General features: G+C 47.0%; 1 long non-coding RNA gene across 2 annotated transcripts; it reads left to right on the forward strand.

Annotated features, from left to right (window-relative positions):
* Window positions 1–50: 50 nt before the first annotated feature.
* Window positions 51–16,671, forward strand: LOC140385746 (uncharacterized). 2 transcript variants are annotated; one of them, XR_011933438.1, is made up of 4 exons: window positions 51–242; window positions 348–511; window positions 2,499–2,573; window positions 13,094–16,671. It is a non-coding gene; the product is annotated as an uncharacterized lncRNA (long non-coding RNA). The 2 variants fall into 2 exon arrangements; XR_011933437.1 differs by lacking the exons at window positions 348–511; window positions 2,499–2,573.
* Window positions 16,672–18,361: the final 1,690 nt, after the last annotated feature.

The raw sequence follows: 18,361 nt of genomic DNA on the forward strand, positions 1-18,361 counted from the left end.
GCGGGGCGTGAACGTCTCTCGCGCGCGCCCAGCCCACGCCTTTTGTTCGGCGGCGGCGGCGGAATGGGCGGGCGAGGGACGTCAGCCGTCTGCCCAGCGCGCGTCCTGATGATGCCAACAAGTTGCCATGTACGCGATAATATGACTAACGTCGCCCGCCCGCTCGCTTCTTTTTCGATCGGTTAATTGGGATGAGGGCAGAACATTCTAGCAATGTTCAGCAGGCCTGGTAGCTTCTGCGGGTAAGAGCAATAGGTCCGTGAACATTGCATATTCTGATTATTTAACTGTTTTCCTCACCAACATGTGCTGCCAGACTTACTGAGATTTTTCTGCTTATAATCCAGATTTCCAATTCCAGCATCCGCGGGTATTCTGCCTTTGTATTCATGGGTTCATTGGGTCTATTGCCACAAAAACATTTTCCCTAGGCCTGAGCGCTGTACAGTGGAAAAATACAAACAAGCAACCTACAAAACTAATGATGTGGAGATGCCGGCGTTGGACTGGGGTAAGCACAGTACGAAGTCTTACAACACCAGGTTAAAGTCCAACAGGCTTGTTTCGATGTCACTAGCTTTCGGAGCGCTGCTCTTTCCTCAGGTGAATGAAGAGGTATGTTCCAGAAACATATATATATATAGAAAGATTCAAAGATGCCAGACAATGCTTGGAATACGAGCATTAGCGGGTGATTAAATCTTTACAGATCTTGAAACCCATCGTACAAGGTACGCCCAGCTTCTGTCGCAACACGACGGACTTCCTACAGAAACTTAGCACCCATGGACCAGTTGAACCAGGAACATTCCTCGTCACAATGGACGTCTCGGCACTCTACACCAGCATCCCCCATGACGACGGCATTGCTGCAACAGCCTCAGTACTCAACACCGACAACTGCCAATCTCCAGACGCAATTCTGCAACTCATCCGTTTCATTCTGGATCACAACGTCTTCACCGTCGACAACAAGTTCTTCATCCAGACGCACGGAACAGCCATGGGGACCAAATTCGCACCCCAATACGCCAACATCTTCATGCACAAGTTTAAACAAGACCTACTCACCGCACAGGACCTTCAACTGACATTATACACCAGATACATCGATGACCTTTTTTTCCTTTGGACCCACGGCGAAGAATCACTGAAACGACTACACTGACATCAATAAGTTCCATCCAACCATCAGACTCACCAGGGACTACTCTCCAAAATCAGTTGCATTCTTGGACACGCTCGCCTCCATCAAGGACGGTCACCTCCGCACTTTGCTTTACCGCAAACCCACGGATAATCTCTCCATGCTCCACTTCTCCAGCTTCCACCCTAAACACATTAAAGAAGCCTATGGACAAGCTCTCCGTATACACAGGATCTGCTCCGACAAGGAGGAGCGTAACCGACATCTACAGACGTTGAAAGATGCCCTTGTACGAACGGGATATGGCGCTCGACTCATCGATTGACAGTTCCAACGCGCCACAGCAAAAAAACGCACCGACCTCCTCAGAAGACAAACATGGGACACAACCGACAGAATACCCTTCGTCGTCCATTACTTTCCCGGAGCGGAGAAACTACAACATCTTCACAGCCTTCAACACGTCATCGATGAAGATGAACATCTTGTCAAGGTCATCCCCACACCCCCACTACTTGCCTTCAAACAACCGCGCAACCTCAAACAAACCATTGTTTGCAGCAAACTACCTTCAGAACAGCGACCACGACACCACACAACCCTGCCATGGCAATCTCTGCAAGACATGCCAGATCATCGACATGGATACGAACACCACCTACCAGGTACGCGGTACATACTCGTGTGACTCGGCCAACGTTGTCTACCTCATACGCTGCAGGAAAGGATGTCCCGAAGCGTGGTACATTGGCGAGACCATGCAGACGCTGCGACAACGAGTGAACGGACATCGCGCGACAATCACCAGGCAGGAATGTTCCCTTCCAGTCGGGGAACACTTCAGCAGCCAAGGGCATTCAGCCTCTGATCTCCGGTTAAGCGTTCTCCAAGGCGGCCTTCAGGACGCGCGACAACGCAGAATCGCCGAGCAGAAGCTTATAGCCAAGTTCCGCACACATGAGTGCGGCCTCAACAGGGACCTGGGATTCATGTCACATTACATTCATCCCCACCATCTGGCCTACGAAATCCTACTAACTGTCCTGGCTTGACACAATTCACACCTCTTTAACCTGGGGTTACCCCATCTCTGGATCTGTAAAGATTTAATCATCCGCTAATGCTCGTATTCTAAGCATTGTCTGGCATCTTTGAATCTGTCTATATATATGTTTCTGTAACATACCTCTTCATTCACCTGAGGAAGGAGCAGCGCTCCGAAAGCTAGTGACATCGAACCAAACCTGTTGGACTTTAACTTGGTGTTGTAAGACTTCTTATTGTACAAAACTAATGTCAAGGTGTTCTGATATTACTACCTTAATCATTTTCTACAATTATAAATGTCTAGCCTGACCAATGCACACGGAGTGGTAGCCTGACCAATGCACACGGAGTGGTGCACTACCAGAAATGCCAGCCTTTGGTGAGTTATTAAACTGACATTCCACCTGTCAACTATCAGATGGATGTAAAAGATAAGACATTCCATAAGAATGGCACAGTGTTGAGCACTGCTGCCTCACGGCGCCAGAAATCCGGGTTCAATTCCAGCCTTGGATGATTGTTCTGTGTGGTGTTTGTGCTTTCTTCCCGTGTCTGCGTGGGTTTCCTCTGTGAGCTTAGATTTCCTCCCACAGTCCAAAGATGTGCAGGTTAGGTGGATTGGTCGTGCTATTTTTTAAATGTTTTTCATATAAATTTAGAGTACCCAATTAATTTTTTGCAATTAAAGGACAATTTAGTGTGGCCAATCCACCTACCCTGTACATCTTTGGGTTGTGGGGGCAGAACCCACGCAAACACGGGGAGAATGTGCAAATTCCACAGACAGTGACCCAGGTCCGGGATCGAACCTCGGCGCTGTGAGGCAGCAGTGCTAACCACTGCGCCACCATGCTGCCCTGGTCGTGCTAATATTGCCCCTTCATGTCTGAACGTTTACATGGGGTTACTGGGTTACATGGATAGGGTGGGAGTTGCCGCGCCTAGGTAGAATGCTCTTTCAGATGGTCAGTGCAGACTTGCTGGGCCGAATGGCCTCCTTCTGCACTGTAGGGATTCTATAAGTCTATAAAGAGCAACTTTTATTTATATAGTATTTTTGTTTTACATAGCTTGGTCAAAGAGATCCGTTTTAAGGAAAAACTTATAGGAGAAAAGAAAAGCTACTGCCCAACCTGCACATCTACTAAAACTGTAGTTGGTGCAATTCTCAACTTCCACCTTCATCCAAAATTCTAAGTTCATATTCCAGTCTTTACCCTTGTGGAAACAGCTGCTAAAACTAAAATACTGTGGATGCTGGAAATCTGAAATAAAAACAGAATGTTGGAAACAGCCATCACATCAGGGAGTGTCTGTGGAGAGTGAAAAATTAAGTTAACAGTTCAGCGTGATGATATTGATCTGAAACATTAACTCTTTTTCCCTCCTTGCCATCCAGCATTTATTGTTTATACTATAAACAGAATTGAATCCTTTGGGCGCGATTCTCCGTCCTCGTTGCCCTAAAGGGCAGCACGGTAGCATAAGTGGATAGCACTGTGGGTTCACAGCGCCAGGGTCCCAGGTTCGATTCCCCGCTGGGTCACTGTCTGTGTGGAGTCTGCACGTTCTCCCTGTGTCTGCGTGGGTTTTCTCCAGGTGCTCCAGTTTTCTCCCACATTCCAAAGGCGTGCAGGTTAGGTGGATTGGCCATGATAAATTGCCCTTCGTGACCAAAAAGGTGAGGAGGGGTTATTGGGTTACAGGGAGAGGGTGGAGGTGAGGGCTTAAGTGGATCGGTGCAGACTCGATGGGCCGAATGGCCTTCTGCACGGTATGTTCTATGTAAGGGAGAGCGCAATGCGGCCGTTGAATGCCGATAGAGGCCTGCAGCGAGCCTCCCGACAGGCTCCACTCCTCTTGAGATTCTCCGAAGTCCAACAAGACATCGGAGTCGGAATTTCGCCCCCAATGGGCGTGACCAAATGGCGTTCCCGGAAGTAGGGCGTAAACCTACTTATGAAGGACTGACACGGGATCCACTGGCCACCCTCGATTCTTCGGCCTCCCCAGGGAGACTGCAGACAGGCGTCAATCAGTGCTGGTCCACACAAACGTGGACCAGGCAGAACGGCACTCTGGGGGGTCTCCTGGGCCATCAGAGACCCCTGGGTGGTCAGGGTAAGTGCAGGGTGGCTCCCTGACCCTTTCCCTGGAACTCGGGCACCTTGGCACTGTTCAGCTGGCACCTTGGCACTGCCACCCTGCCACTGCCAAGGTTCCCAGGTGGCACTCCCAAGCTGGCTGGAGCACTGCCAGCGTGGTAGTGCAAGGGTGCTTGAGTGCCAGGGTGGCAAAGGATGGTCATGCCCATAAAATTAGGGTGGGGGGGCTGCTGAAGGGTGGGAGGGTGCAGGTTCAGGTAAGTAGGGGCCTCTGGAAGGAAGGACGGGTGAGGGTCCTGGAAGGAGGGTGTGCTGTAAGGAGGCTTGGGGGGGGGCCTGAAGAGGGGGGAATCCCGTAGTGGGGTGTCCTCACTTGCGGGCGTGTGGGGTAGTGTCCATGTGTGTGGGGAGTGCTAGTGACCGTGTGGGGAGTGCCATTGACCATGGGTGAGGGGTGTGGAGGACCCACAAGCTCACTTTGAGATTGGGGCATCCATTCAATTTCACGGCCTGATCTCTGAGTTCAGCTCCCCAGTACTAAAAAAAACTCTTAAAGTGTACGCTAAACCAGTGAGGAACTTCCCAGGGCCCCAAAAAGTGACTAAGTGTCATTGAATAGCGGTGGCGAACGAGCCGGCGGGAAACTCCCTGAAAAACCCACAACAAATTAACTTACAATTTTTGGGGAAGAATTGCGCCCTCCTCTCAAGGGAGCGGGCGTACAAGGATGGGGAAGAGATGATTTAGTTACACAGAACCGTAACCAAAATCGATCTAGAACACAGCATCCAGTTCTAAGTATCACACCTTTGAGGGTGCACAGACCATGTTCACCAGGAAAAATACAGTATTTAATGGGTTAGATGATGAGGACAAGATGAATAAACAGGGCCAAAAGTCTCCTGAATGGTATTTCATCTTCTACCTCACATAAATTTGATCTTATCCAAAGCACTGCTGCCCGAATACTAACCCTTACCAAGCCCTCTCTGTTCATGAATCACACCAGTGCTTGCTGGGGACCGGCTTCACTCAGTTGGCTGGACAACTTGTTTGTGATGCAGAGCGAGGCCAACAGCACAAGTTCAATTCCTGTATAGACTGAGGTTATTCACAAAGGCCCTGCCTTCTCAACCTTGCCCCTCGCCTAAGGGGTCGTGACTCTCAGGTTAAATCACCAGTAATCAGCTCTCCCCCCTCAAAGGGGAAAGCATCCTATGGTCATCTGGAACTATGGCGGTTTTGCTTTTACTTCTTGCTGGTATACATTGGTGCCTGGTCCAGCAACACCTAAAATTTGCATTTCTTGTTAATGTTCAAATCTCTCTGTGCCCTTGTCCCTCCCTATCCCTGTAACCACTTCAGGCCACCGCTGTCAAAGATATATCTATTCCTTCAATTCTGGTTTCATATGCATCATTTATTTGTTATGCCCCAACATTGGCAGCTATGCATTCAGCTATCTGGGCTTATGCTTTGGAATTTACTTCCTAAACCTTGCTGTTTTTCTCTCTGCCTCCTTTTTAAAAATGCTCCATAATACCTACTTCTGGCCAAGATTTTGGTCGCCTGATTTATATCTTCTTGTATCGCTCAATGAGAAACATTTCTCTGATTTTCCACAATGCTTGTCCAATAAAATGAGCCTAAATTTACTCCAACTAAATATTAGGAAGACTAAATGATGATCTTTGATCTCTGCCACAAATTCTAACACCCATCCCCTTCCTATATAGAGTCAGACTGCATTAGACTGTTCAGATAACCTTGGTGGCACATTTGACCATGAGATGAGCTTCCAACCATATATCTCTTCCATCACCAAGATTACTTACTTTCACCTTTGTAACATCGTCTGACTCTGCCCCTGCCTCTGCTCCCACCATGCCTTTTTTACCATGAGACCTGATCGTTCCAATGTTTTGCTGGATTGCCTCCCATCTTCCAACTTGAACTCATCCAAAACTCTGCTGCCCATTTCCTAGCTTGGATTAAGTCCTATTCACTCATCATCTTGTGCTTACTGACCTACTTTGGTTCCCATTCATCAATGTCTCAATTCTAAACTTGTCATCCTAGTCGATCTTCCCTCCATCTATGCTCCACCATTGGCAGCTGCCTTGTCCCTAAGTTTCAAAATTCCCTCCCAAACTCCTCTCTCCTTTAATGTGCTCTATGGAACCTACATCTGACAAACATTTGGCTATCTATCTTATATGGCTTGGTGATAATGTGCCTTGGACATTTTGCTAGGTTAAAAGTTCTATATAATGGCAATTGGTGTTGAACTGCCATGAGTTTAGACCACAGAGAGGTGATGTTTAAATTAGAAAGAGCTTGGAGATGCTGTTTCCTCTGGTTACAACTGTAACTTCATTTCAAAAGTTATTAATTGTGTATAAAATGGACTTCCGGTGGTGGCCATGGAGTGAGCGTCCGCACATTTAGTGGCTCCTGCTCAAGGCGGTATTTTCTGGTCATTTCCTTGTCCGAAGGGTGAACCTTTGATGGAAAGAGGTGTAGGAGTACCTGGAGAAGGTGTAACTCCTCTGGTGTGGTTAGTGGATGGATCCACGGACTAGAAGTGAGGCGAGCAGAAAAGAACGTCTGGAACAGGAGAGACTTTGTGGTATGCCACAGGATAAGATGGCGGAGGGCAAGGGGGTTATTCTGCCCGCCCAGTGGTCAACGGAGCATCTAGTGGAGTTTTTGAATGCTACATTCAGCCAGCAGAGGAGATGAAGGTGGCCCCGAGTTCTGAGGTAGCAATATTTAGGGTGTCGAAGAGGCTGATGTATTGGCCTTTGCCTCCCTGATAGCCCAGAGACGGATATTGCTTGGATGGAGGGACTCGTGGTAACCAAAAGCGGTGGTGTAGGTTAGTTACCTGGTGGAATTCCCGAGGCTGGAGAAGGTCAAGTTCGTCCTGAGGGGGTCAGTTGAGGGATTCGCTCGGAGGTGGAAGCTGTTCATTGACTTCTTTGAGGAAGACTGAGGGGTCATCAAAGGGGGGTAAGGAGTTTAAATGGGGAAGGCAGGATGGGAGAAGGGGACGATGATGGTGAGGAAGGGTGGGGGGGGGGGGGGGCGGGGGGGGGGGGGGTGTTGGTTACTTCTAATGTACAATTTTCCTTCTGCTGTGATTTATTTTCATGAAAATGCCTGAATAAAATATATATTTTTTTAATTGTCTATAAAATGCTTGGGATGTCCTGAGGTCATAAAAGCACTATATAAAACTAGTCTTTTTTTCTGGTGGGATGGCATGATGGCACAATGGTTAGCACTGCTGCCTCACAGCGCCAGAGACTTGGGTTCGACTCCAACCTCCGTTGACTGTGTTGAGTTGGCAATTTCCCCCCCGTGTCTGCGTGGGTTTCCTCTGGGTGCTCAGGCTTTCTACCACAGTTCAAAGATGTGCAGGTTAAATGGATTGGCCATGCTAAATTGCTCCTTAGTGTCCAAACGTTGGGTTGGGATACAGGGCTAGAGCAGGGATTGACCTTGGTAGGGTGCTGTTTTGAAGGGTCTTGCAGGCTCGATGGGCTGAATGACCTCCTTCTGCACTGAAGGGATTCTATGATTCTAAATCTAGTAAAAGTCCTGATCTTAAATTAGAGCTAGGCATTTAGGAGTGGGTTCAGAAAGCATGTCTTCACACAAAGGTTTTTGGAAATAATGGAACTTTCTTTCCCAAAAGGCTGTGGATTCTGAGTCAATTAGATTTTTTTTACAGTGATTAATAGATTTTTGTTGACCCCCTCCACCAGCCATATAAACCAATTAGCTCTGCATCGCTCTAATCCAGTTCCCTGCACAGCCCACTCTTTCATCAAATAATGGATAGATGTCCCTTCAGCTTTCTATGCCCCACAGTCTGAAAATTCCTTCCTAAACTCTTTACTTTTCCACCTCATTCATTATTTGTGATCCTGATTTGACCAGTTTTGGCCATCCCTCATAATATCTCCTTCTTTGGTTTATTTATTCTCCAATGCTTCTGTGAGGAACCCGGAGATATTCCTATTTTGAAAGCATTATATAAATTCAAGTTGCTGTTGCAATTAGTTACTTGCTCATAAGATAGAAAACTACGTTTGGAGTGCCACCTTCTGGTCATAAATACTGTAGGGCAGTTTTATGCTACTTGATGACAACCAAACTTACAAAACGATTGGCAGTGGGACTTGGCAAATTAGTGTCAAGTGTGTCGAGAATGGAAGATTGAATATGCAGAAATCATCATATGCAGAAATTGTAACTCATATTAACCACCTTGTTAAAATTCAAAAATAAGCTTGATGGGCCTTCTGCGCTGTAACCATTGCTATGTCTTCATTACTTTTCAAAGGATGAGTCAGCTAATGCCTAAGATCCAAAATAGGTACTAAAATAACAATGAATGCTATAAGAAACACTTTTAAGATGTCCTAAGGATTTGACAAGACTCTATAAATGCAAATTATTTCTTCATTATCAGTGGAAGAGAAAAGTGAAGAAGGTTAAGTGTTCCAAAATCCTGAGGTCTTAGAAAAGAATGAATTAATGACACTGCAGCAAATCTTGATTTTAACAGAGTGAGTATACAACAGGGGGAAGAGTCTAGTGTGGCACATTGGAGCTTGGGATGGACTAGAGAGAAAAGTTGTGAGGTGCATTGAAAATAAAATAATCTTCAAGGTGGGTGGATTGAACATGCTAAATTGCCCCTTAATTGGAAAAAATGAATTGGGTACTCTAAAATTTATTTTTGTAAAAAGAAAAGAACATAATCTTTATTAGTGTCACAAGTGGTCTGACATTAACACTGCAACGAGGTTTCTGTGGAAATCCCCTAGTTGCCACCCTCTGGCACCTGTTCAGGTACACTGAGGGAGAATTCAGAATGTCCAATTCACCTAACAAGCCGTCTTTCGGGACTTGTGGGAGGAAACCAGAGTACCCAGAGGAAACCCACGCAGACACGGGGAGAATGTGCAGACTCCGCACAGTGACCCAAGACGGGAATCGAACCCAGGTCCTGGCGCTGTGAAGCAACAGTGCTAACCATTGTGCTACCATGCGGCCCCAAATTGACATCAATAAAATAATAACAAAGAATATTTAGATGAAGAGAGGAAGACTAATCATGAGAGGAAAAAATGCCTCTCAGAGGGGATAACTCTTTTTCTTGTGATCTGTGCAACATAGTAAGAGCAGCTTTGTGAGATGTCAAAGACAAGGGAATGGTTGCAACTGTAGTGGAGAAGTTACATCTGGAGGGGATGTGGTTGAGAGAGGACAATAGGGCAGAAGAATCAAAGGAGAGAGGAAAAAGTGAGTTGGGTTGGAGATTAACATCAAGGGTGAGGAGTCATTGAGGAGGAAAAGCACTGAGGATGCATTAGTCAGTAAAGTGTAGCTTTGCTGGTGGTAGAGTATGAGGATTTTAGGAAATGATGAGGGGGATGGACAAGATGAGGTGCTGCAAATCCATAGAAACTCTCCAGTGCATGGCTTTGGAAGCTGAATTACACTAGCTTGGTGGGGAAGGTCAAGGTGGACCTGCAGAGGCGGGATAGTCTCCCATTATCACTGGCAGGCCTTGTCCAGTCGGTAATGATGAATATCTTGCCGAGATTCCAATTTCTATTCCAGTGCCTTCTGGAAGTGTTTCTGCCTAAGTCGTTTTTTCGAGAGGTGGGATGACTTATTACTGGGTTTATTTGGACGGGCACGGTCCCGAGGATTCAGAGGGGGGGTCTTCAGAAGGAAGGACAGATAGGGAGCCAAATGTGTTTTACTATTATTGGGCAAGCATCGCGGAGAAGATGCTCTGGTTGTGCGGGGATCCGGGGGCACTTTGGATCCAGATGTAGTTAGAGTTAGTTAGGGGGACAAGTCTAGGAGCATTTGTAACAGCGCTACTTCCTGTGACGCCGGCGAGGTACTCAACAAATCCGGTGGTGGTGGCCACACTAAAAATCTGGAGGCAACTCTGCAAACATTTCATGTTGGGACAATTTCACAGCTGACTCCCATTTATGCTAACCACCTATTCGAGCCAGCAAAGCTAGATACACATTTGGTGCATGGAGGGAGAGAGTATTGGAGAAGGTGGGGGATATATTTCTGGACCGGCAGTTTGCCAATTTGGAGGTGTTAAAGGAGAAATTTGGGCTAGTGTATGTGGACGTGTTTAGGTATTTCCAGGTGCGGAGCTGGGCTAAGGAGTTTTTTCCGGTGTTGGAGCGGATTCTATCCTGCTCGGGTTCAGAGTAGGGCAGTAAGTCTGGTATGTACCAGCGAATAGCAGGGAAGGAGTTGAGTTCAGTGGAGGAGGGTGAAGGCGAAATAGGCCGAGGGGTTGGGCCAATATTGGAGGAAGAGATGTGGAGTGAGGTACTGAGTAGGGTGAACGCGACATTGCCTTGTGCAAGACTGAACCTTATTCAGTTGAAGGTGGTATTTCTAGCACACCTCACGGGAGTGAGGATGAGCTGCTTTTTTGAAGGGGTGGAGGGACAGTTGCTTGAGGAGACCCGCATACCATGCACACATGTTCTGGTCGTGTCACAAGCTGGTGGGGTTCTGGAATCCTTTTTTGACACCATGTCGGCGATCCTGAATGTGGGGGTGGAACCCTGCCGTGTGGTGGCGATTTTTGGGGTCTCTGAAGTGCTGGAACTGCAGACAGGCAGAGGTGGATGTCCTGGCTTTCAATTCTTTGGTGGCACGGAGGCGGATCCTATTGGACTGGAGGGTGGTGACACCGCCGAGTGATGCGGCGTGGTTAGGGCATTGATGGAGTTTTTGCACTGCGAGATGATCAAATACACCATGAGGTGGTCGATTAAGGGGTTCTATCGAAGATAGCGGTCGTTTATATTTAAATTTAGAGACTTGGTCACTGTTAGCCGTTGGTGGGGGGGGGTTTATTCGCCTTTTGGGTGTTTTGTTGGTTTGGGGAAGGGGTGGGGTATGGGCTGGTATTTTGTGGAAAGTGTTTGATTATGTTTTTGGTAATTTCTATATCAAATGTTTAAAAAATGTAATAAAAATCATTTCCAAAGAAAAAGAATCCCTACAGTGCAGATGGAGACCATTCAGCCTATTGAGTCGGCACTGACCCTCTGAAAGAGCACCCCACCTAGGTTCACTCCCCCTCCCTATCTCCACAACCTCACCTAACCTGCACATCTTTGGACACTAAGAAGTAATTTGTAGCATAGCCAATCCACCTAACCTGCACATCTTTGGACTGAGGGAGGAAACCGGGAGGAAACCGGAGCACCTGGAGGATACCCACAAAGACACCAGGAGAGCATGCAAATTCCACACAGTCACCCAAGGCTGGAATTGAACCCGGGTCCCTGTGAGGCTGCAGGAGGGGAAAATGCTGCAGGAGTAGGGAAGAGTCCAGGTTGAGATTTAGGATTTTGCTATCATCGTAATGGTTTGGGGAAAGCTGATGGTGGAAAGTAAAGCTGCACAGGAAGCTGAGCCAGGCCTCCTCAAAGTCTAGGTGTCAATAAAACCATCCATAAAAAGCTTGAGCAGGATTCTCCCAGCCCTGCCGGCAGGAGAATCCCCGCAACCGCGCCACGCTGCCCCGACGCGGCCTGCGATTCTCTGCTGTGCGGAGAATTGGCGCTGGCACGTTTGGCACAACGCCGGTCGTGGGCCGCTCTACGTGGCCGGGCTTCTGATTCTCCAGCCCGAATGGGCCGAGCGACCGCTCTAAAATGGCAGAGTCCCACTGGCGCCGTCCACACCTGGTCCCAGCCGCCGGGAACTCTGCGTGCAGGGTCGGGGGCGGGCTGTGGGGGGTGAGGGGGGCTCCGACCCCCGGGAGGGCCTCCGATGGGGGTTGATCCGCAATCGGGACCCACTGATCGGCGGGCTGGCCTCTCTCTCCCCGGACCTATTTTCTTACGCACTGGCCCCTGAACTCCCGCGCCATGTTGCGTTGGGACCGGCACCTTGAGGGAGGCCACTGCGCATGTCCTCGTTGACGCCGGTGCCACTGCGCATGCACGGATCCCGTGGCACACAGTTCGCGCCGGGATGGGAGGCTGGAGCAGTGTGAACCGCTCCAGCGCCGTGCTGGCCCCCTGTAGGGGTCAGAATCTGTACTCCCAGCGGCCCATTTATGCCATCGTGAAACGCGACGGCGTTTCCGACGGTGTGGACACTCTGCCGCTGAATGGGAGAATCCCACCCCTTATGTATGGCAAGGGAGGGCACTTGTTTGCAAATGAACATACATTCGGGAGGTATTGGTTGGGGGAGCAAGGTACCTGAAAGAAGAGAAATTAAAAGTGGTATGACTGGATGATAGGAAAGGGGATAGTACAAGAGATGCTCCAAGAAATGATGCCAGGAAAACTCCTCTGTTCTTTGAAATGGAAGCAGCCTTCAGAGATTAATCAGTTCTGAAATAGGCTTCTTGTCTAAAAAGTTATCCTGTTTTTAACTCTCACCAACACTGGTGGATCTGCCAGAGTTTAAAGCATTTTCTGTTTTGTTTCAGCATTGCACAGCATGAACTTCCTTCTGAGTAGTATTTTTAGCATTAGTTATTGGACTGTTTTTGATAGAATAGGGAAGTGTGGTGGAAATTTGAGTCACAAAAAGCGGTAGTTCAGGTTAAACTGCTACATTATGAAACATTGTTGGAACAATAATTTCACCATGCCATTATCAGAAACGTTATTATGGTGTGGTCATGTGATGCAAGTGTGGGAACAGCAGCATTTCCATGGGTTCTGCTGCTACTCATCCTTTAATCCTCTCATTTATCTCGTTTACACAGCCCATACTTAGCTAATCCAGGAGTGAATACTCCATATTATGTTCCTGGACGATATCTGGCGAAGCATTGGTGACAGAATGCCGAAGAATCCTAAGAAAATTGTTGACAAAAGAGAGAAGTCAGAAGCAACTGACGACTGCTGATATCATTGACGATAAACTTGGCTTGTTGACACAGAATATCAGTGCTCAAGCAACTAAACTACAGAGTATTAGAAAGAGGCATGATGGAACAAAGAAGAGAATCCTGGCTGTCAAAAATGTAACTTCCTCAGTTAAGGCCCTCTTGCACTCCTTGGAAAATCAGAAGCTTGATATGTCAGAATTCCTGGATGATCTGGAGAACCAAGGCTAGAAGAAAAATGTACTGGTCTTCTGTTCGCCAGAAGGAGTGGAGGGTAAATTCTGAGAGCTGGCTGCCACGTCTTCTTAAGCTGGACATGAAAGCTGGGCATCAGAAAGGGCACATCGTATCCTGTCTTTGAGGCCCAAGGACAATCAGCGGCCCCAGCCCATAATTATTTGTTTTCATAACTTCGGAGATCTCCAAAAAGTATTGGAAGCCACGAGGTTGGTAGGGCCCTTGCTCTGTGGGGATGAAGGTCTATTTCTTCCAAGATTTCTCATCGGCAACAGAAACACTTCAATGAATTCAGTAAATTATTCAAGGCTGTTGGAGTGAATTATGCCCTACTTTATCCTGCTACGCTATGTGGTGATATGCCTATGGGCTATATCATAGTTTTTTAAAAAATATTTTTATTCTCCTTTTTCACATTTTCTCCCAAATTTACCAACAATAAACAATAATCAGTAACGAATATGTCAATCCCCATATCAATAACAACGATCCCATCCTCCCACCAAACCCTAAACATTCGCCCGCATGTGCACATAAACAAATGACAAAAAGGAATCAGGAATCACCCATTATCACCATGAACCCACACAGTCCCCCTCCCCCCAACCCTCCCAACCACCCCCCCCACAGGGTGGAGAGGTTGCTCTCCATCCCATCAGGATCCGCCTTTGGGTGATCAACAAGGCGAAGGCTACAACATCCGCCTCCGCACCCGTTTCCAGTGGGCAGCACCATAGCTTAGTGGTTAGCACAGTTGCTTCACAGCTCCAGGGTCCCAGGTTCGATTCCCGGCTGGGTCACTATCTGTGCGGAGTCTGAACGTTCTCCCCGTGTCTGTGAAGGTTTCCTCCGGGTGTTTAGTGTCCAAAAGTGCCCTTAGTGTCCAAAAAGATTAAGTGGGGGTCACAGGGATAGGGTATATACGTGGGCTTCAGTAGGGTGCTCATTGAAAGGGCCGGTGCAGACTCAATGGGCCAAATGGCCTCCTGCACTGTAAATTCTATGATCTACCCCGGCTGGTCCGACACCCCAAATAAGGCCTCACGAGGGCCCGGGTCCAGTGTCACATGCACCACTTTAGAGATCATCCTAAAAACCTCCTTCCGGTAATCGTCCAGCTTTGGACAGGACCAAAATATATGAACGTGATTTGCGGACCCCCCCCCCCCACTCCACAACGGGGCTATATCATAGTTGGATGGTGTGTGACCTCCAACCAGCAGTTGGTGGTACAGACACACCATTCGGCCTCTAGACCAAGGTCATGTGACCTGTGGCTCCAATATAAAGGGAGACACATCCGGCCATCTTCCGAAGAAGATTGAGAGGGTAATAAGGCATACATGTGAATGGTCAGTGCTAAATGCAGATTCCAGAGTAGTTAGCAGACTCCCATGATATTGTATTCTGTGTCAGATTGCTATCTTACCACACGAGACTAAAATGATTCTGCTTTGATCAAGTCGAAGTGTTTGATGAGTTCCTTCATAAAGTACAAAGGACCAAACACAACACACAAGGGTGGTTTCCACCAACTCTGTGAAGACATCCAATTATCCGGCTAATGCCTTGGCCTTTGTGAACTCCGTGGAGTAACATCTACACAGTTCACTATAAACTCTGGACTCTATCCCTTATCATTATAATTCCTACCTAATCTTGCGTTGCTACTTATCAAGTTAACAGATTTGTGTTGGAAATTGAGCACTACAATGAATGTTTTATCCTTAAGAATTTCAGGGACTTCCATTTGTCTTGAATGGGCAACACCCCTTGGCATGCTTCTTCTAGCTAAGGAATGTGCTGTGCAGGTTGTATGGTACCAGGGCTGTGTGATATTTTATCAGTATTTTCTTCTTAACTGTGTGTTTATGGTGGTAGTCAATGCTTTATTGACTCCTTGCCTTCATCATGATAAATATGAGTAGAATCATAGAATTTACAGTGCAGAAGGAGGCCATTCGACCCATCGAGTCTGCACCAGCCCTTGAAAATGAGCACCCTATCTCAGCCCACTCCTCCTGCCCATCCCAGTAACCCTACCGTACCTTTTTGGACACTAAGGGCAATTTAGCTTGGCCAATCCACATAATCTGCACATCTTTGGACTTGTGGGAGGAAACCGGAGCACCTGGAAGAAACCCACGCAGACACGTGGAGAAAGTGCAGACTCCGCACAGACAGTGACCCAAGGCGGGAATTGAACCTGGGACCCTGGAGCTGTGAAGCAACAGTGCTAACCACTCTGCCACCATGCCACTGCCAGAGGTGGGTGAGTGGTTTAAGTCTTAATGGGTGGGTCAGAATGTGGGAAGGGCATTTATTCATCCTTATTCTGGCATTTCCTCATCTTTGAGGAGAATTAGCCAAACTGCAGCTCCCTAGCTCAAAGGAGGGGCGGGGGAGGGGGGTTAAGGGTGCTGAATATTAAAATGTTTCAGTTGGTTTCTCATCTCGGATTCATAAGGGATTGGGACAGAGGGGACCCTTCCTCCATTTGGCTTGACATTGAAACAGTCCAGTCTGTATACTCCTTACAGGTCCTATTTTTTTTAAAGCGATTCCAAGGCTGCGTCATCAAGTGTGAGAATCCTATAATTATCAATGCTCAAGTAGCATGGAGGATGATCAGGCAGCTGAAAGGGAGATCAAAATGAAGTTCTCCCCCATTCAGGGTAACCCGAATTTCCCACCAGGCCTTATGGACCGTGCATTCGATATCTGGAGGGATAGAGGTATTTGTACACTGGGCGGCATGTTTAGTGGTGCTTGTCATCTTTTGAGCAGGTATCTCAACAATTTGATATCCCAAGGTACTCCTTTTCCAAATATCTGCATCTCAGGTGCTTTATCCATTAAAAAAAAACTGCAACTTCATGCTTCTGTCTCCCAGGTGGAAAAAATCCTGCTCACCATGGAACCTAAGCAATTAATCAGTTAGTTTTATGACACTTTTTATGTTCGAGATCCTGTGTGAGTATATGAGAAATCCTTGGCCTTGTGAAAAAAAACTTTGCAGTGAGTATTGATGAGGAGATCTGCAATAATATATGGTAAAATACCAATAAAATTTCATGATGTGGAGATGCCGGCGTTGGACTGGGGTGAGCACAGTACGAAGTCTTACAACACCAGGTTAAAGTCCAACAGGTTTGTTTCGATGTCACTATCTTTCGGAGCGCTGCTCCTTCCTCAGGTGAATAAAATTTCAGTCTGCAGTAGAACGAAGAAGTCTCAGTTCAAAATATTACACTGTCTGCATATCACACCAAGCTTGAGACAAAGGTTTGACTCTTCTATATCCTTGCTGTGCCAAAAATGCAAGGTAGTTGAGGGAGACTATGTACACTTGTGAGATATGTAGTTTGGAAGGAGTATTGCCAGAGCATATGTGGAATTAGTGATGAGAGGATTAGTGTGCCACTACGTAAGGTAAGGTTAGAGAGTACGGTGAAAAGTAGTGAACTGATGGTAAGAGTAACAGAAAAATTGCCTTTTTCAGGGGTACAATTTACCTTGGGTAATGATATAGTTGGACCACAGGTGGGAGTGCAACCTACTGTGGTTGAAAAGCCAGAGGAAAGCCAAACAACTGAGGTGATTCGTGATTGTATGGTAAGATGACAAAGCCACAGGTTGAGCCAGAGGGAAGAGAACTTGAAGACTACTAATAAGGAGGCTGAGGTTCAGTTTGATCAGATGGTTGGCAAAGACCAGCAGGTGTTGATTGAAGCAGATATCTTTAGTTCAAGCAAGTTGGTTGAATTATAGCAGAAAGATTCAGAAATAAAGCAGTTGTATCAGACAACATATACGGAAATAGAATCTGAGTTTATACCAGAGTGTTATTACATTAAAAATAATTTATTGATGAGAAAATGGATAACTTTACATATTCAAGCAGATGAGAAATAGCAGAAGTTCATCAGTGGGTTATAGAAAGGAGGGTTTGTGAGTAGCGAATGAAGTTCCAGAAGGGGTTCGTTTTGGAGTAAGCAAAACTCAAGCAAAAATACAAAAATATTATTAATTGGCTTGGACTGCATAAAGATGTAGTTGAATTTTGCTGTACAGGTCTGGTAATAGGGAAGCCTCAGGTGGTAATCAAACCAACACCGTTAATATCCATTCCAGCATTTGAAGAAACTTTTACTAGGGTTCTATTAGATTGCATGGGATCCCTGCCTAAAACAAAAAGTGGGTATCAGTGTCTGTTGGCCATAATGGATGTGTCTACTAGATTTCTGGAAGCAATTCCATTAAGAGGGGTGCAGAGGAGTTAACAAAATATTTTACTAGCTATGGACTACCAAAAGAAATCAAACAGATCAGGGATCCAATTTTATGTCGAAGTTTTTCAAGGAACTTGTGGATAGTTTAGGAATAAAGCAGTTTAACTCAACGGCGTATCAGCGGGAATCACAAAGGACATTAGAAAGATGGCATCAAACTAGCGGAGTTGGGAGGGGAGATCAATTGGGCAGTATAGAGTGAGGCACTGCGTAGGGTAAACGGGACCCAATCTTGTGCAAGGATGAGCCTGATACAGCTTAAGATGGTGCACAGGGTGCATATGAGTCGGGCGAGAATGAGCGGGTTCTTTCAGGGGGTAGCAGATGAGTGTGAGAGGAGTTGCCGGGGTTCAGCGAATCCTGCGCACATGTTTTGGGGTTGCGAAAAATTAGGAAGATTCTGGGCGGGAGTGTTCGCGGTCTTATCCAGGAAAGTGGAGGAGGAGGTCGACCTGGACCCTTTGGTGGCGATATTTGGGGTTGCAGAGAAGCCGCAGCTCATGGAGAGGAGGAAGACCAATGTCTTGGTCTTCACCTCTCTGATTGCAAAGTGGCTAATTTTGCTGGCGTGGCGGTCAGCATCGCCACCGGAGGTAGCGGCTTGGTTGGGTGACCT

This window comes from Scyliorhinus torazame, chromosome 11 (genome assembly GCF_047496885.1).
Source record: "Scyliorhinus torazame isolate Kashiwa2021f chromosome 11, sScyTor2.1, whole genome shotgun sequence".
Lineage (NCBI taxonomy): Eukaryota > Metazoa > Chordata > Chondrichthyes > Carcharhiniformes > Scyliorhinidae > Scyliorhinus > Scyliorhinus torazame.